The 20,572-nt window shown below is 37.4% G+C and overlaps 1 non-coding gene across 1 annotated transcript; it reads left to right on the forward strand.

Moving 5' to 3' along the window:
• The first annotated feature begins 12,552 nt into the window (after positions 1 to 12,552).
• On the forward strand, positions 12,553 to 12,743 carry LOC131400736 (U2 spliceosomal RNA). The gene has a single exon (XR_009217430.1). It is a non-coding gene; the product is annotated as a U2 spliceosomal RNA (small nuclear RNA).
• Positions 12,744 to 20,572: the final 7,829 nt, after the last annotated feature.

Below are 20,572 nucleotides of genomic sequence, written 5' to 3' on the forward strand. Positions count from 1 at the left end.
TGCTCTTTTTTTCTGTATAAAAGATCTGTATACACTTTAGTTCTGTTACTGGGCTTGTAGAGTTCTCTCTGTTGTTGACATATACTGAACAACTAATTGGAATGATTACATGTTAAGGAAAAAAAATACATATTTATTTCTCAAAAAAAATGTTTGGAAGCTCTGAAGTTGTTAGCACTGGGGGGGAATCATTGTATAAAATGAATGAGTTTGCTGTTAAGTGGTACCTACAAGCCACTAAGACCTATTGAGGCACGCCTAATTTAATCACTTTAAATCACTTACACACAGGGAAAATAATTTTTACAGTTCACTGATGGTTTTAGAAATTTTTACTGTCATTAGAAAACAGTGAAAAACAAATCAATAAATTTCTGAAAAAGGATTGCCTTTTGAATAAGCACTTATGACTGTCTTCTTTCTTTTTAAAATATGAATTTCAATTTAACATCTATTTAACTCATGCTTTCCGAAGTTTAATTTTAGGTTGATGTAAAAATGCTTAATAAATTCATGTAATATCTTAACACAAGTAATATCCTAACAAGTAATATCCTGACACAAAAAATGCCTGTGTTTGTATTGTCTTAGCTCAGAAAAACATTTTTAAATGCTTGAAATAAAAATGAAAGAATATTTTGAGTGGGTTAAAGACTTGAATGTAAGACTTGAAACCATAAAAGTTCTAGGAGAAAATATAGGCAGTACACTCTTTGACATCAGTCTTAGCAGTGTCTTTTTGAATACTGTGTCTACTCAGGCAAGGGAAACAAAAGAAAAATAAACAAATGGGACTACATAAGACTAAAAACCTTCTGCAACGCAAAGGAAACCATGAATAAAACAAAAAGACAACCCACCAACTGGGAGAAAATATTTGGAAATCATTTATCTGAGAAGAGGTTAATTGCCAAAATATATAAAGAACTCTTATAACTCAACAACAACAACAAAAAACAACTCGATCAAAAAATGGGCAGAGGATCTGAACAGATGTTTTTCCAAAGAAGATATACAGATGGCCAACAGGCACATGAAAAGATGTTCGACATCACTAATTATTAGCAAATCAAAACTACAATGAGATATCACCTTACACCTGTCAGAATGGCTATAATTAACAAGACAAAAAATAACAAATATTGGAGAGAATGTGGAGAAAAGGAAACCCTCATACACTGCTGGTGGGAATGCAAACTTGTGCAGCTGCTATGGAAAACAGTATGGAGATTTCTCAAAAAATTAAAAATAGAAATATCATATAGTCCAGCTATCCCACTACTGGGTATTTATCCAAAGAACATGAAATTAACAATTCAAAGAGATTTATACACCCCTATGTTCACTGCAGCTTTATTTACAATAGCTAAGATGTGGAAGCAACCCAGCTGTCCAACAACTGATGAATGGATAAAGAAGATTTGATATATATATAATATATATATATGATGGAATACTACTCAGCCATAAAAAAGACAAAATTGGAGCCAGACCTAATGCTGTAGTGGTTAAAATTTGGCACGTTCCGCTTTGGTGTTTGGGTTTGATTCCTGGGCACAGAACCACACCACACATCTGTCAGTACTCCCTGCTGTGGTAGTGGCTCACACAGAAGAACTAGAAGGACTTACAACTAGAATATACAACGATGTTCTGGGGCTTTAGGGAGGGAAAAAAAAAAAAGAGAGAGAAGATTGGTAACAAGTATTAGCTAAGGGCGAATCTTTCCCAGCAAAAACAAAACAAAACATAACAAAACAAAACAAAACAAAACAAAATTGCGCCATTTGCAACAACATGGATGGACCTTGAGGGTATTATGTTGAGCAAAATAAGCCAGACAGAGAAAGACAAACACCATATGATTTCACTCTAACGTGGAAGATAAACAAACATGTGGATAAGGAGAACAGATTAGTGGTTACCAGAGGGCAAGGGGGTGGAGGGAGGGTGAAAGGGGTAAAGGGCACATATGTATGGTGACACATAAAAACTAGACTGTTAGGGGTGAGCACGATGCAGTTTATACAGAAACTGATATATAATAATGTACACTTGAAATTACACAATTATAAGCCAATATGACCTCAATAAAATAGTTAAAAACTAAAAAACATCAAAGAATATTTTGAGACGTGAAAATTACACGACATTTAAATTTCAGTATCCATAAAACGCAGCCATGCTCATTCATTTATGTACCGTCTACGGCTGCTTTCCTATTACAGGGACAGCACTGAGTAGCTGTGATAGAGACCACATGGCCCGCAAAGCCTAGCTATTTATTATCTGGCTTTTTACAGAAAAAGTTTGCTGACCCCTATTCTAACATATAAAAATGTTTGAATATTTTTATCACTCTGTTCACCTTAAACATCTAATTAGACAGCAATGCAGTATGTTCTAAACTCAAATAAGTATTTTCTTGTATCTAAGAACTATTGCCATTCAGCATAAGAACAGCAACATGACAAGCGAGTTTCACATATTGAGGTACATGGGGTCACTATTCGGGTTCAAAACTGATTCGGCTTGAGCTAAAAAGCCTGGTTTATGGCCTATCAAACAAACATTGTACATCTGCTTTAACCATTAAAGTAAAGAATGCGGTCCCTTAAGATAAGAATGCATATTTCCCCTCCTACACTCTATTGGTAACGCCCTCCAATATTAGTCCTTTTCTGAACACCAGGGTCACGTTGACCTGCTAATTTGCAACTGAATACCTCTTGAAACTTTGATGAATATGTATCCTGGGCATGTTTAATGTATATTCTTTGTTCTAAAAAGGTATAAGATTGTACTGAAAACCATGCTTCTCCAGAACGCTTTCTTCCTTTCTGGAAAAGGCCTCCCTGGATTATAATCCCTACTGTGGCTCAAGTAAAACTCATTTTATCGGTTATTGGTTATTTTGCATTGACAAACACAAACAGATATAGGAAAATGGATCTACCCACATCAACTGTAATGGCATATATCTCTAGAACCTATTAGTCAAAATGTTCTTCCCTAGACTATATGAGTGAAGGGGACTGTCTTTGTTAAGGTTTCTATTTATATTCAGGTATACCATTCAATCAAAGATGTATATAAAGTACTTGGTGCTGTGAAACAAAGACGAATGAGGAAGTCTCTACTCTCCAGGAGTTCCTGATCAAGCAAGAAGTTCACATTTTCATTCCCCACCTAACTCAATGAGATACTTATTATTGCTATTTTGGAGATGAGGCAACAAAATGCAGAGAGATCAGGCAATTTGTCTAAGACACTGTGAAACATTGAAATTCCTGTGTTTTTTCTGGATTCAAGTCAATATAGTAGCGAAAGATATGGATACATTTTTACAAATAGCATAGTGCTGAGCAAGTGGGTACCAAAAAGGAAGAACCTAAGGAGGTCCAGACCCTGCAGGGGAAATCTGTCAGGGAAGTCCCCGCCAGAATGAATTTTCAGACCGTGTTGTTTCTTTTAGCATCTAACAGATTCCTGTATACGTTCCACGTTTAATATAGTTGAGGGTCAAGCATAGGGGACATTGGGAGTGAGAGGGCATCAGACTGGAGTCTGTCCTTTAGCAGATATATTTCAATGGATCACAGACACCATACCAACTTCTCCATTAAAAAAAAATCTCAAAATAGACTCGGTGGAGCCCTGTAAAGTGTAATGATATAAGGAAGAACAGCATGCATGATGAGAGAAGCTCTGAAGTCCGACCTTTCTCAGATGTGATGTGATGACCCACTTCCATTCCAGGTGGAGAATGAAGTCAGATAAGGGTACATGCTGCTGTCCTGTTGAGGCACATATGGCCTTACAAATGAGCATGCTGCTGGAGCTCAGAGCAACCAGGCTGATACATGCACTGATAGTCGCTGCTCTGGCTCCAACTGGAAAAGCAATTCAAATGAATAAAGGTCTAGACTGTAGACTCTGCCGATGTTAGAAGGAAATAGTTCCTCCTTCTGGCCTCAGCTATATATATGTAATTATACATATAAAATTACATATAAACACACACACTTTTTTTTTCTTTCCCTGAACAATTTGAGAGAGAGTTGTAGGCTTGCAGGATTCATGTCACTTCCCCTTTCAGCCCACATCTTTTGAGCAATGGACATTCTTAGACATAACTCAATATAGTTATCATGCTGAAGACATCTAACATTAACATAACACTATGATCTAATATACTGTCCATATTCAAAATTTCACAATTGTCCCAATAATTCTTTTATAGATTAAAAACAATTTTTTTTAATTGAAAAATCCGAGATCTAGTCAAGGAGTACGCATTGCATCTACTTGTCATGCTTCTTTAAGGTCTTTCTAGGATAGTTCCCCAGCACTTTTTTGGCATTTTTGAAGAGTCAATGTTAGTTGTTTTGCAGATTGATTTTTAATTGGGATTTGTCTGATTGTTTTATTATGATTCAGGTTAAACATTTTTTTTTTTTTTTTTGCAGGAATACTACAGAAGTGATGTGTCGTCCTCAGAACATCTAATTAGGAGATACATTAGGTTATTTTGTCCCATAATTATGATATTAAGTTTGATCATTTAATTAAGGTGGGGTCCATTATATTTTCCCACCATCAAACATACATTTTCCTCTTTGAAATTAATAAGTAATCAGTAGTGTGATGCTTTCAGACTGTAAATATCCTCTTCTTCAACAATCTTTCAGCCATGTTTTGGCATCTGTTATTGATTCTTACCTGAATTTGTTATCACTGTGGTGGTTTGCCATTGGTGATGTTCTAATTCTATCGACTCTTCTACATTTTTTAAGTTATAATTCTTCCTTAAAGAAGAGCTTTTCCTTCTCTATTCCATTTAAAAATATTATTTATTTATAATTAGAACACACATACACATACATAAACACATGTGTATAAGATATATTTTATATCTGCTTGGACTGATGGATTTAAAAAAATTCATTGTGTTGTAATTGGTTTCTGCCATTCTTCATATGATACTCAAATAAGAATTAGTTTAATACAGATCTACACTAACTTAGTCCTCCCACTGGGAATCTGACATCGGTTGTGTGATTGTGAGTCCAACCCGGACCAGAGCTCTCCTGGGAAATGTAAGACTATGGCTATGAAGATTTGGGAGAGATCTCAAGCATACCTTCTCATGGACGGTAGGAATCGTCTATATAATGGCTTGTATCCGTCTGTGGAAAGTGTCCATACTATTTGCTTTCTCCGGAACGCGTGTATTCCTCCCAATCGAGATGCCCTTATGCATCTGATTCATCACACATCTTCTGCCATCTGGTGGTAGGTTACTGAGCCTACAAGAAGAAACCAGGCAGACACAGCCCTTAGATATCTGGAACCCAAAGCGGACCTGTACTGCCCAATACTGTCCACACATCAAATGACAATACATGATTAGCAGGTCATTTCTTTGTAGGTAAGTGTCTTTCATTTTAAAATTTGTGAGTTTTTGGAGAAGGAAAGAAGATGGGAAATATATACTGGTCTCTGTCACAAATGCTATCTAAGTGAAACCTCAAGAAGCTCTATGAGGTAGACACTATTATCCTCATCTTACTGATCAGAAAACAGAGAGTTAAATATCCTGTGAGGGTCATGCAGTCTGCAAGTGGTGGAGCCAAAATCTGAACCAACTTTAGCTGACTTTGAAGCCTGTGTTCTTTCCATTCGCTACACTGATTCTAAAGTGTGTTAATCCTCGTACCTATGTGTGTGTGAGAGGGAGAGAGAAAGAGTGTTATTTACATTGTAAATCATTGGAGGCCTCCAAAAGCTCTGAGTAAAATTAATTGGGTTATAAACAATTAAGATATATTAGAAGATAACATTATAAACTTTTTTAGGTGGATGTTATTCGTTGATATCAGATTGCCTCATTTCTACAATAAATTTAAGGGAGGCAGCAGGGTCAAGTATTTAAAAGAGACTGTATCAAGGATTAAGTATCAAGGATTTAGTAATCAGACCTGACTTTGTTCAAATTTATCTCTGCCACTTGAATGTGTGAATCTGGGCAAGTCAGTAGGCGTCCCTAAGCTTTAGTGTGCTCATACATATAATGGTAATGTATATATAATATTTGGTTTAATGGGGTTAAACATTAACTTAGATAATATATGTAAAGTGCTTGGTTCAGGGCCTGACAGAATTTGTGCTCAATAACTGATGATGATTGCCATTATTAATTATGAGAAGAGTGAATAGGAATTCTTTTAAGCCAATAAATATTCCTCAGATCTGAAGACTTGCTTGATGCGTCGTCTTAGAGATGAAGCAATGAGTTACTTTTAGATTAGTTACTTTTACTTAGAGATGAAGCAATGAGCTTTTTCTTCTTGACCCTACTTAACATTTGAATTTAAATGGTTCTTAGCAAAACAGTTCCAGGGCCTTAGTACCTGTTAATCAAACGGCCATCTGTGACTGATCCATGGAGACTCGTAACTTCTTTCTTTCTCTAATTGTTGCTGACCAGAGTCTTCAGAGACCACCTGACTTGGGAAGAACAATTGTTCAAGGTCATCAGGACATAACTTGTGACAGTTTTAAATCATTGGAGGATAAACTTATTTTAGGTGACATTTGTAAGGCAGATTTTGATATTTATATCAAAGTTGCTGAGACAAAGAAATGGAGCCTTGTCTTTTATTGTCTTCAAATATTATTAGTGTGACTTTTTTGCATGAACGTGCAATTCTCCCTTTACTTACTGCTTATCATATAGAAATACATGACATTTTAATTGATTTGATACATTTATTGTCTTGTTATATTTCATCATTTTGTAGAGTGCCTTGCAATGGGTTCACTTAAATATATTTATTATATGCCAGGCAGGAAGTCACTTTACATGTTGGTGTATAAGAAAAAATTAGTAAATATAATAATACTTGTCTCAAGCACTAGGTCTGGTACAGGCAATATAAAAATTAATAAAATATGGCCTTTTCCCTCAATGAACTTAAAGCCTGGTTTATCATCACAATTTAATGAAATTACTATTATTAAACACATTTATTGGGAGATGAGGAAAGTGAAGTTAAAAGAAGTTGAAATAGCTTTCATAAGCTCAAACAGATGGTAAGTGGTACAACTGCAATTTGGGTTAATCAAATATTTGTATAATATTGTTTTATTTCTTATATTGGCTTTGGAGCCATATCTCATTTTTTAAGACACTGATCTGGGATAAAAATATGCATTCTTATTATAGTCTACTTAGAATCAGTATTGTACAACTTCCCATATAATCTAATAATCATACTTCCATTTTCCCCTTTTATCTAGCCTTTGGACTATTTTTGTCTTACATTTTATATATAAATATGTTATAAACCCTGTGATACATTGCTATTAGTTTTGTTTGAATAGTAAATTCTCTTTTAAATTGATCTAAAAAATAAGAATAAAATCTTAGAGGTTTATCCATGTGGCTATCTTTTCTAGTACTCTGCATTCCTTTGTATATACCCATATTTCCAGCTCATAGCTTTTTCACGCTGACTGAAGGACTTCCTTTAACATTTCTTGTAGTGCACATCTGGTTCTTCCAGCTTTTACATGTCTCAAAAAGACTTTATTTTGCCTTCATTTTTTGCAAAATATTTTTGCTAGGTATAGAATTCTAGGCAGACAGATTGTTTTTTTCTTTCAGTATTTTAAAGATGTTGCTCCATTATCTCCTTGCTTGCTTTGTTTTGGATGAGAAATCTGCTCTCATACTTATTTATTTTTTTTATGGTAACATTCTTCTCCCCACCGCCACCCTCTCTCCCCACGCTGCTCTTAAGATTTTCTCTTTATCAGTGGTTTGGACCAGTTTCCTTAGGATGTATCTTGGTAGTTAAATTTATATTTCTTATTCTTGGGGTTTGTTGAGCTTCTTGGATCTCTGAGTTTATGGTTTTCGCCAATTGAGAAAAATTTCAGCCATCATTTTTTCATACATTTTTTGAATCTTACCCTTTTTTCTCTCCTTCAGGGACTTAAATTACATAAATATTAGGCTGCTTGACGTTGGCCCACAGCCAACTTCACTGATGCCCTGTTCATTTTTGTAAATTCTTTTCTCTTTCTGTGTTTCATTTTGGATAACTTTTATTGTTACTTCTTCAAGTTTACTATTCTTTTCCTCTGAAATATCTTATCTCTTGTCATTCCTATCCAGTGTAGTTTTCATCCTAGCCATGGTAGTTTTCATGTCTTCAAGTTTGATTGCCCCAGATTTCCGGCTTCAGAGAATCTCCCTTTTTAGAAAATATTTCTTGTCCCTACTTAATATTTTATACATATGGAATACAATTATGATAATTATTTTAGTGTCCTTGTCTGTTAATTCTAACACTGGCCTCAGTCTGGGTTGGTTTCCATTAATTGATTTTCCTCCTCTTTATGGGTTGTATATTCTGACTTTTTTGTATTACTGTAAATTTGGATTGGGTGCCGTAATATTCCTATAAATATTCTTGTGCTTTGTTCTAGGATGCAATTAAGTTATTTGAACACAGTTTGAACCTTTTGGGTCTTGCTTTTACAATTTGGTAGGTATGACCAGAGCATCATTTAGTTTAGGGATAATTATTCCTCATGTATAATACAATGCCCTTTTGAGTACTCTACCCAATGCCCCATGAACAATATGACTTTCCAGTCTGGCTGATGATAACAGGCACCAATCTTTGTCCTGTATGATCAGTGGGTCCTGTTACCTTCAACTCCCTGGCCTCAGGTAGTTTCCTCAAATGAATGTGCTGAATACTTGAAGGACGCTTATTGGAGATTTCCAGGCTTCTGTTTGTGCAGATCTCTCCCTTCTGGTACTCTGTCCTGCAAACTCCATCTGCCTTGTTTTCCCTGGACTCTAAGCTTCATCTTCTCAACTCAGAAAGTCTGATGGCCTCTGCCTGGTTTCTCCCTCTCTGGTAGCAGCCTAGAAACTCTCAAGCCAGGAAGCTGGAGCAATCATGAGGCTCACATTACTTATTTCCTGCCTCTCAGGGATTACTGTTCTTTGTTGACTGATGTCTGGTGTCTTGAAATCCACTGTTTAATATATTTTGGTATTTCCTTTTTCTTATTTTAGATTATTTTGTTATTCTGTCTTGGCTGAAAGCAGAAGTCCCCTCTTTTAGCACTTTCAAGATGCTGTCTCATTGTCTTCTGGCTGTCATTGTTTCTGATGAGAAGTCAGAGTCATTCCTGTTATTATTTCCCCTTATGTATAATAATTACGTGTAATGATTTTTCCCCTTTGGCTACTATTAAAATATGTCTTTACTTTTGGTGTTCAACTGTTTTACTATCACGTGCCCAGGTTTGGTCTTCTTTGTATTTGTACTGTTTTTGGTTTTCTCAGCTTCTTGGATATGTAGGTTGATGTTTTTCACCAAATTTGGGAAATTTCAACCATTATTTCTTCAATCTTCTTGTGCTCCAATCTCTCTCTCTTCTATCCTTGTGAGACTCTAATTATATGTCTTTTAAAAATATTGTTACTGTCCCACAGAACATTGAGGTGTTGTTCATTTTTTAAAATTATTTTTATCTTTGTTCTTCGGTTTGGGTGATTTCTATTGTCCTATCTTCAAACTCCTGATTCCTTTGTTTCCATTGTCCAATTTTCTCTTAAGCCCTCTGGTAGGTTTTTTATTCCATACATTTTATTTTTTAGTTCTTGAATTTCCATTTTTTTTTTTATAGTTTTGATGTCTCTACTGATATTCTCTATCTATTCACTCATTCTATGCACCATTTCCTTTAAATCTTCGAACGTGTTTACAATACTGTTTTAAGAATATTTCTCTGATAATTTTAACACCAACTTTTATTACAATTTTTTCTTTTGACTTTAAGTCATACTTTTTTGCTTATTTGCATGTATAGCTGTTGTTAAAAATGTATACTGGATATTGTGGATGAGACATGATTTATGGATTATGATTGTTTCTTTAAAGAATGTTGAGTTTTTTCTGGCTGACACTTAATTCATGGTGGGTCACTTAGATATTATAGAGTGGTAGTTCTCAACCGGGAATAATTTTGCTTCCCCCATCCAGGAGATATTTGGCTATGTATAGAGATGTTTTTGGTTGTCACAACTTGAGAGTGGTGGTGGCATACAGTGGGTAGAGGCCAGGAATGCTGCTAAACATCCCACAATTCACGAGAAAAGCACCCCACAACAAAGAATTATCTGATCCAATATTTCAATAGTGCTGAGGTTGAGAAACTCTACTGTGATGTTTTAGATGTTGTTAGAAAGGGTGTAATTCAGTTTTTTCCCCCAGTCCTAGATTATGTCTCTTTTTCAGTCCTTATTTCTAATGTGTGGCCTTTCTGGGGTCTTAACTAAATACCTAAGGTACTAAGTGAAGTCTCTTTATTACACTCTGACTGGCTAGAATGCCAAAGTCTCCTGGCACTTTACATCCTCTGGTATCTTCATTCAGGAATCACTGCCCAGCAGCTGTCCTCTGGTTGACCTCATTGAGTTTCACCCTGCACAAGTGCACTGGCCAAGATCTTGAGGGGCACCTCTGTGCAGAGTTCTGAGGATCCCACTTTTTGCATCTCCCCCATCTTACGTATCATTTCCTATAAATGCTAGCCTCCTAAGCAACCCTAGATTCCAAAATCTGTTTCCTTTGCCTAATGAGACTGCCATGTCTGTACTTCACTTCAGAAAGTGCCCTAAATAAATATATTAGGTCAACATCAAGCTCATTTTACGTGTTTCCCTTCTGTCAAAAATCACAGCCCTTACAGTTTGTTGTCCAATGCTTGACAACAATTGCCTCATATATTTTGTACAGTTTTATAGTTTGTAATAGGAGTGTAATTCTTATACCAGTAATTTCATCATGGCCAGAGGTAGATATCCCAGTACTAGAACTTGAATCTCAACTCTAAATCTTAGGTTTCTCCATCATTCTTTAAGAGTAACAAGATATTCTTTTAATTGGAAGTAATTCTTTGATAATATATGAAGATAAAATTTCAGTTTCCTTCTCTAGAAAATTCTAGAAAGGAACATTTCTGCTAGATCTGCCTTCTTATTCCATTCTCCAAGGCCATTTCAGTACTGGCTAATAAGACAATACAAATGATACCTTCCCTCTCTGAATGCTAATAATAGCTATCTCCTATTGTGTGGTTTCTATTGTCAGACACTGTGCCAGTAAATTCACTTACATTTTATTTTATTTTTTTTTGCAGGGAAAGATTCACCCTGAGCTAACATCTGTAGCCAATCTTCCTCTTTGTTTTTTCCTCCCTAAAGCCCCAGTATGTGGTTGTATATCCTAATTGTAAGTCCTTCTAGTTCTTTTATGTGAGCCACCACCACAGCACGGCAACTGACAGACAGGTGATGTGGTTCCATGACTGGGATACGAACCCAGGCCACCGAGTCAGTGAGAGCACTGAACTTTAACCACTAGGCCATCAGGGCTGGCTCACATTTATTTTATTTAATGCTCATGGAAGCCCTATTTTCTTTGTTTTACTTATAAGGAAATTGAGGGTCCAAGAGGTTAAGTAACTTGCTTAAGTTTTTAGAGCTAGTGAAGTGATAGAACTGAAATAAAGGCCTAAGTCTGTCTGACTCTAAAACCTCAAATGTGTATCAGGGTAGGCTAATTGCTGGTACAAACAACCCTCAAATCTCAGTGGCTGAACACAATAACAGTTTATGAAAGTGTTCTCATTCACACCACATTCTTGCATGGGGTGATGGGAATGTCTGCCTGACATGATCCTTCCTTCTAGTGGCCCCATCATTCCCTGGGGCCTTGGAATTCTCTGCTCCTCTACTTCATCAGAAGACAAAAAAGAGTGTGGAGGATCAAGCTGGAAGCTTTTCAGGCTGGTAAGTGGAGAACATCACTTCTGATCACATTCAGTTGGACAGAACTCGGTTCCAGAATTTCACCTAACTACGGTGAGACTGGGAAATATAGTCTGGCTATGTACTTAGGAAAAACAGAGAATGGATTTTGGTGAACAGCTAGCTAGTCTCTACCACACCACATTAAGCCAAATTCTCCTCTAAGTTGCTCATTAGGAATGATTTATACACTTTTCTCTAAATGCAGTTTTTCTAGATTGAGGACTTGGTTTAGTACCACAGATAATCCTCTAGGCTAGTGAAAGTTAACACAATTATGACCTGAGAAGATTTGGACTTTTAGTTCATGTATTACCTTATCCCTTGTAGGGTCAATCATCCTTATCATCATCTCTAATTTTAAGCAATAAATTTTTACTTTTAATTTTTGACAGTTTAATCTATGGGTGGTATGTATATTATTTAAATTAAGGCACCACATGTGCTCTCTCATCATTCCCTCTATCATGCCCCTTAGACCTGGGACACCAGGTCTTGTTTTCTTGGCCTTTGTCCTGTCCACGTATCAGGCTTTCAGAATGGCGTCTTCCAGTGAAAGCTCTGAGTGTATAAACACAAAATAAGTGTCAGGAACTTTCTGACTGCCCTGAAAACAGTATCAGCACTAAATTAATAGTCAAAAAATAATCACAATCGCTTCTTGGCCTTTTGGCTAAGATCAAGTGCAGTATCTGTTCTTATCAATTTAATATCTGATATGTCTTCTATCTGAGGACAACATATTAAATGGATTTTTGGAGCAGGGAGATGGAATAGGAGCTTTCTCTGTACACTCCATGCATCAACCCGGTATTGCAGTACTTCCAGGAAAAGTGCACCCCCTTGGTGGAAAAAAATAATCACAAGTATGAGGGACACGCTTCCAAAAATGGCTGCTTAAGTTCCTTTGGGAAATGGTGGTGACAGCTGTGAGACCAACAGTTAACGTAGAAAGAAGCAGATCTGCAAAGCACTTTGGTCAGATTGCTTTGCTCAGCTCACCTGAGTCTTTCTTTTGATTTGAATATCTCTCTCCCATCTGTTTGGTTGGAGTGTTTGAACAAATGCCTTGAATTTCATCCCAATGGCACTTGCCCTAATCCAGGACCTTCTTTGCCTTCCTTATGACAACACATCCAAATTTTCCCTGCCTTTAATATCTTCCTTCCTAATTCATCCTACGGGCGACTGCCATTATCTTTTGAAAGTATGGTTCACATCCTGTCTTATTCTTGCTCAGAAGTCTTTGGCACCAATGGCACCTTTCTATCTCCAAATCATGGCTCTACCTTACATCTCTAACTCTGTCTCTGGTTTCCTCCGTCATATGCCCTCTGATCCAGCCAGACTGGTGCCTATTTTGCTCCCAGAACTTGTTCGATGCTGTCCCACAGCGATGATCTTACAAATAGAGTTCCCTGGACCTGGATACCTTCTCATTCTCCTCTCTGTTCCTCAAAATCCTACGCAGTTTTCAGGGCCCAAATAAAAATTTATCTCTTCTGTGAAGTCTGCACCCCTGTTTTTGGTTAAATAAATCCATCTCTTGCTTGTGTTTGTGTAGCACTTTGTACTAGTCACAGTCTGCTTTGTGTCCCATCTTCGCTACTGGGTCACAAGCTCCTGGAGAGTAGCTGTCTTGTAAACCTTTCTATCCATCTCTCACAGTGCCCAGCATCACACCTTGTTCAATGAAGATGCTTAGAAATGCTCGTTGGAAAAAATTAAAAGCAGGATGTGACATTAACTGTACAGAGACCTTTTCCCTGAATTACCCTGGAAACTAATAACAGACTATTCTTAAAATGACTTGATAGTATGCTTGAGATAAACTACTTATGCACAGCCTAAAAGTGCATTTAAATGGTTTCTTTTTTAAGAAAATAAGAAATAATTTTTTCAAACAGTTAATTTTTTTTTTTTTTAGTGAAGGGGATTGTACATGAGCTAACATCCGTTGCCAATTCTCCTGTTTTTGCTGAGGAAGATCGGCTCTGAGCTAACATCTGTGCTCGTCATCCTCTATTTTATATGTGGGATGCTGCCACAGCATGGCTTGATGAGCAGTGCATATGCCCACGCCTGGGATCTGAACCAGCGAACCCTGGGCCGCTGAAGCGGGGTGTGCGAACGTAACCACTACGCCACTGGGCCGGCCCCTAAACAGTTAATTTTTACATAGATCTATAGTATCTTTTAACAGTCTGCGTTTTCTCAAAGATAATATTATATGCACTAATTAGGTAGGAAGGAAGGGTGAAATTATCCCTATAAAATGTATTCTAATTTCCAGTTTCCAAAGAGGCATCTTAAATGATAGATATTGAATGTGCCTGGGATGGTGCCACTGCAGGTTTAGCAATGTCCTGGATACAATTTTGCATCTAGATTGGCTTTGCCCAGGAAAAGCACAACTTTTGTTGGAAAACACAACTGCTGGTGCAGTGGGGCAATTGGAAAGTGTTGCCTATGAGAGAGATCCTTCAGAGAGAATGTGTATCTTCATCAAAATTCTAAACGCATTCAAACTGTCATTCAAAGAGTTAACATCTGTGAAGAATAAAAAATGCAATGGAGGGGTTTCAGGCAAAGCATGGGGAGACTGATAAAATTATCAGTGAATTAAATTCAGACAGATGGCTTGGAAAGGAAGAAGTACGCAAACCTTATGTGGAGTATAATGACTCTCACTCTGACAGGGGTTTTGTCAACAGGGTAAGCCTTTTTTTTTTTTTTTAATGTGGGTTTTGAAGCAGTTGGAAGTCAAATTCTTCTCCTTTTCTGAAGGTGTTGTTTAGTACTTAAAGCAGCAAAACAACAATAGCTTCTAAAGCTGCCTGGATAGCCCCAGACTCTAAAGTGCCCGGTGTAGGTGCCAGCTTGGCAGAAGGCACGTGGTAGGCATCATGCGGGCTACTCTTTCTCCCTGGCCTCACATTCCCTGCCCGTATCAATCGGTCCTTGGCGGTTAAAGTATTTCTACAGAATAGAGGCCAATCATTAGCTCTGCTTACAACAGCTGGATGACAAGGGAAGCTTTCAGCCATTAAACACGCACACAGAATAAAGACACAAATCGACCGATTTCTGCTTTTTAAAATTTCCATTTTTATCATTGTTGTTTGTTGCATTAAAAAAAAAAATAGAGCACCTAGAAAGAGTGTCCTAGCTGATAGCGACTATCCTCCTACATTTAGACAAAAATGATGAGAAAAGAATATGTTATTTCTGTCTCGAGATTTCTTTTTCTTTATGGTTTCTATTTCGTCTTCACTCATTTGGTTCCAGGGACCCCTCTTTCAGGTGACAGGCCCCCGCATATTCACGCTTGGATGCGGATGGCCAGGCTGCTTTTTAGCAATGGACTTTGCCTTTGTTCCAGACCAGATGTTCTGTTTCTCCCTGGTAACAGTTTGCATTGTGGTACCTGATTATACGGCGCTCTCTGGAACTGGTGCCAGGGTAGCGTCCGAATCAGCCAAGAGCAGCGCTGAATCAATGAGACAGCTGGCGGCCTCCCTGGGGAGGGGACGTTTTTACCTTTTTGATTCATGCAGTCTCCGCTAGTTCAGATCCAGGATGCCATGAATGATTTTTCTTAGCGACAGGTGAGAACAAAAAAGCTTTGTAAACCTAATTCAATAGAAGCTGGAGTCTCAGTGTGCTATTGATTAAAAGGAGGAGACGATGAAGAGGCAGTGTACACACAGTCCAGTTGCATTTTCCCCGTAATTGACTTCTGTGCTTCTGCCTGTGTTGGAGTTGTCAAGTTTGCCGGGAAGACAAGCTTGAAAATCAAGAGTACTGTGTTTATTGACCTAGGATTAGGATTTTAATCATGTCTCTGAGATTGCATGTCGTCTACAAAAACAAGAAGATTACTCCTTTTTCATTTTTTAGCTATAAAATTCACTATCTATTGCTAACTTTGCTAAAAATTCAAGGTTACTTTAATGGGCTTGTTCACATCACCCAGGCTTTAATGTATGGGACGTGTTTATTTATTAAGGCTATGGATTTGGGTAAAAATTATCCTCATTTACTCTCAAGCAAAGGATCACAACTCAGTTTGGGTCCTGACTCTAGGTCATACACACGTTAGCACACTTTTTGAGTCAAGAAGAATGCTAGTCCCGCATTCCCTGGTCTCTCACTGCTCTGTGAAAGCAAGCCGGTTCTTGAACCATTGTAGTCAGATGACCATTAGGAGATGAGATGGCACAGTTCCTGGGAGCTCCAGTCCTGGTGTGGCTGAGAGGCAAAAATGTGACAGTAACAGAAGTCAGGGACCCTGCAGTGCATCGTCCCCATCAATCATGGCAGACGTATTGGCAACATGATGGATAACACCCAACTACTGACCTTGGTGGGTTAGCCTTTGTCACATAAGTAACAGAATAAGTCAAAGCAGTGGGTCTACCTACCATCAAATAGGAGTGATAAGCTGTGACAGCAGCAGAGAAAAAATGAACACTAACGTCAGACGTTGTCTATATTTCTGAGCCAGGAGGATTGGGTATCTTATTGTTCAGCTGATGAATAGGATGGGATATTTCAGGAAGGGGGAAAAAAATCAATGTCATCAATGCATGTTTGTAGCAGTATGAGTTTTTCTCTCTTAACTAAGGTATAACTTAGAGAGTACTGGGTCTGTAGAGTAGACACGGTCATAGGGTGAAAACTATTATAGCATAGATTTCTTTACTTTAAACCTGAGAAAAAGTTAGTCTAACCAGTGAACAAATCCCATATGAACTAAAGATTCAAGTCCATTTGCAAGACATTGGCTCATATACACGCACATACCAATATTCAGTTGGTGACAGATGGCTTGGCTTAGGAATAGAAATAATTTAGTCTGGGATTCCTGGAGATTTTCCCACAATGGTCTTAGAACCTTTCTCTCAAGCAATCTCCCAAAGCTTCACAGTTACAAATGACCTATCCCAAATCCCTTTTCTGGATTTAAATATTACTTGATTGATCATAGAAAGCAAGGAGAAATTTTCAATAAGATACCTCAATAAAGTGCAGCAGGACATGTGGAGGGCTCGATGGCTACAGAGGATAAAGGAAATAGAGAAAAGATAATGGTCAGCTTGCTTTTCATAGGAAAGTGAGGTCAGAACAGACTGAAGCAAGATCTGTCCATTTATTTTCCAGATGGCTTTATGCCATATGGTAAGAAATTTAGTCAGCTTTATCAGTGAAAAGAGTTAGTGGCCCTAACTATATCCCTAAGCCAGTGGAATCACTGAAAATCTTGTCTCACCTCTTTTGGAATCAATATTAAAAAGCAAAAGACCCTTTGTTCCCTTCCAAGCCAAAATATTCACATTGGCATCCTGAGGCACCCAGTCAAGGTGAGCCAATCAGGTGGTGCATTTACACTTGGGGGTCAGACCCTGCATATTTCCAATCCAGCCAATTTGAGTTGATAGGTAGTATTTTTTCCCAAATATCTTCTGTGTGCTTACCACCATGCCAGCCATCAGTAAAGAGGTTGTTTTAAGGCAAACAAGGGAGACACTATTTATCATAAATATATCTTATATATCGTGTATAAACTTTCGGAATTTCAAGAGGTGGGTACAAGCTGAAAATGCATATAGGGTCAGGAAGGATTTTTGGGAAAAAGGAGCAATATTACATGCATACTAGCTTTATCAAGGAAAGGAAATCTAGAGATGTTTCAAAGTCAACCTTCCTTCTTTTGAGATCGATGTCAGGGAGGATGAACATATCCTGCCACGGATGACCTGCTGATATAATCCATTTGTCTGATCCAGCAAGACACTTCTTAAGTTCTCCAGTTCTTGTGATGAGACTAGACACTGAGAAGCCAAAGCATCTGAATGCGCTGTGTTTGGCTGTGTGGACTGCTGTCGAGAGAGACAAGATAAGGAGGAAGCCCTGGTAGTATTCTGAATGCCTTTCTTTCCTTTCTGGATGAAAGCCTGAGATGCTGCTAGACTGAAAACTGATTTAGTTCTCTTGATAATCTTCCCCATTCTTCTCTACTGCAGGGTTTATAAAACATTGCTCTTGGGGTCTAGGTATCATTTTGGGATCATGATAACTCTATGTGCATGAGCTGGGAGGGCAAAGTGGCAGAGCAGTTACTCAGCAGTGCTGGGGAAAGAAGCAATTACTGGAACACGTTTTAGCCCCGCTTGTCGGAGCGAGTCTCCCTCGGACACAAGGGAAGCATTAACTTGGGCACTATCCCTTTTCGGAAGCTTAATTTAGTTTTTTCTTTCCTTTAATTGTGTGATTCCAGTATTTTAGCTACAATCCCTAGACTGTAAGAACCTTTAAACTGCTCTTTATTGTGAAGCAGGGCATGGGTTTTTGAAGAAGACTAAACAGGGAGCTGCATAATTTATAGAAAAACTGCATGATGGACTTTTTCTTCACAAAGAACATTGGGCTTGCATTGGCACAAGCCAAATACCTTTTTAATGAATAGTCAGTAATCAGCAGCAGCTACAGTAAGTGCTGGAATTTTTTTCTTTTATGTGCTATGAGTCCATAAATTAAGCATCTGATTCTGATTGCTGTTGTGAAGGCTTACGCTTATCGCTACCCGCCCCCACTGCTCAGATCTCCTGCTTCAGCTCATGCTCAGTTTGAAGCATTATGAAAAATGGAGGGCAAGTCTTTTGATATGTTCAATTTCCATTCACATTAAATACTCTAATGGGAAAAGAATGTTGACAATACATTCCACTTTTCTTTTTGGATCTAGATCACAGTTTGCATTTGAAGTCAGCAGTATTATGTTCTAGAATGTAAGAAAAAGAGTTTATACCAAGAGCCAGTAAAATGATCTGAATTGCCAAGGTGTCTTTTTTTTTTTTTTTTAGCAGAGTTTTATCTAACTTGTAGGCTTGCTCATTCTTCTAAGATTTTGCACATGCTATTTTCATTGCTTGGAATGTATTTCCCCTTTTTCTATTCTCTGCTGCTCAATATTTCTAATTCTAACAAAAATCCAAACAAAATACGTTAGAAAATTATTCTCTAATCTCATTTGCAGCCAGAGCCTGTTCACTTCCCTACTCAATGGTTTCTTAGTCTCTGTGAAGTTAACGTGAACAGATAGTTATTAATCTATAACTAAGATGCTTTCTAAAAGTTTCAGAGTATTTAAAAAATCTAAACATATTTTCTAATTGGAACAGTATTATATGTGGTAGTTATGGCTCCAGGTCAAGCCACAAATTTATTTAACCCAAAGTATAGTTTAAGTACAAATATTTAAATTTAAAAAGTAGCATCATAAAATAATATTGCAGTATTGACAATAGAATATTAAAGCTTTATATATGCCAGCACTATTTTAAGTCCTCTACAAGTATTAATTAATTGATTTTTCACAATATTCCTATAAGGCAAGGACTATGATTTTGCTCATTTTACAGAGGAGGAAAATGAGTCACAGGGAGGTTTAAGTAACTTCTCAAGTTTGTATAGCTAATAAGTGGTAGAGCTGAAATTTGGGTCCAAGTTTAACACAAAATCCTGTGATTTTAACTGCAATGTTGATTGTATTTAATTATTATTATTTTTTACTTTGATAATTGAGCTATGGAAGAAAGAATGCTTAGAAGACAACTTTAGTAAATATATTCAGAAGATAACTTCAGGACACTGTTAAGTGCTTCAGAAGCTGGCAAAAATGATTCTATTGATGTCTAGACAGTTGCCCGCCTTCTTATCGAGTTTTGTGACTTACAAAAGCCATAGAGAGAAAAGGGTGTAAAGAAAGCAGGAAAAAGCAAGTGACAATTTTTCTATGTGAATTTGATAAGAATTCAAAACTGACAGAAAAAGGAAGGAAATTAAAGAGAATTTACGAAAAACAGATTTTTAAAAACTAAACAATGAGTGGTGAAAGAGAAAAATATGAAATTGTAACATATGCCCAAGTTCCCTTACAGCTGATCCAAGAAGGAAGAAAGAAAACGACTTCCTAAATGTGGGATCTGATGGTTTCCTCAACGACCCACTAGGCAACCGTGTTGTCTGAGACAGCTTGTGGCTAAAGCTGCTTAGTCAGCGCCTGGGGTGTGCAGGGGAAGTGAAGTGAGGGATATGTATGGAATTTTATTATCCAATTGTCATAACTTGGAGAATGCCTTATTAATGATTGTCAATTGTTGTTATCCTTAAATTTTTTGAGTTTATTTATGTTTTTCTTTAATACAATAAATTACAGTATTTTAGTGACAGAGAATATTGTATCTCTCCACAGCTGTTGCAGTTGAGTTTCTCATATTTGGAAAAATGGCAGAGGTAGCTCCTACAGAGCAAAAAAGCTAAACCTAGCCGTGGGAGAATCGGCTTCCCGATCAAGGTATTTCGTCACGCAGGTGAGTTTCTTACTGCATCTCAAGCAGTGACCTGAACATCAGATTCACCCAGTTAGTGTTGTTGAATAAATGTCATACAGCGTTTGGAGCCTTGATTTTTATAGAAGCACAGTGATTTTGTATTTTAGGTCTGAAAAGTATCTGTTGTGTCATTCCATCAGCTGAGGACTTTGGCTTTTGCTGCTTTCTTTTGTATTTCACTGTTACTTGCCTGAGGAGGGAGCAACATTGAAAGGAGGAAACCTGAGAGAAGATTTAGGTAGAACGTAAACACCGTGAGGAAGTGAAGTGTTTAGCT

This window comes from Diceros bicornis, chromosome 3, assembly GCF_020826845.1.
Source record: "Diceros bicornis minor isolate mBicDic1 chromosome 3, mDicBic1.mat.cur, whole genome shotgun sequence".
Classification (NCBI taxonomy): Eukaryota; Metazoa; Chordata; class Mammalia; order Perissodactyla; family Rhinocerotidae; genus Diceros; species Diceros bicornis.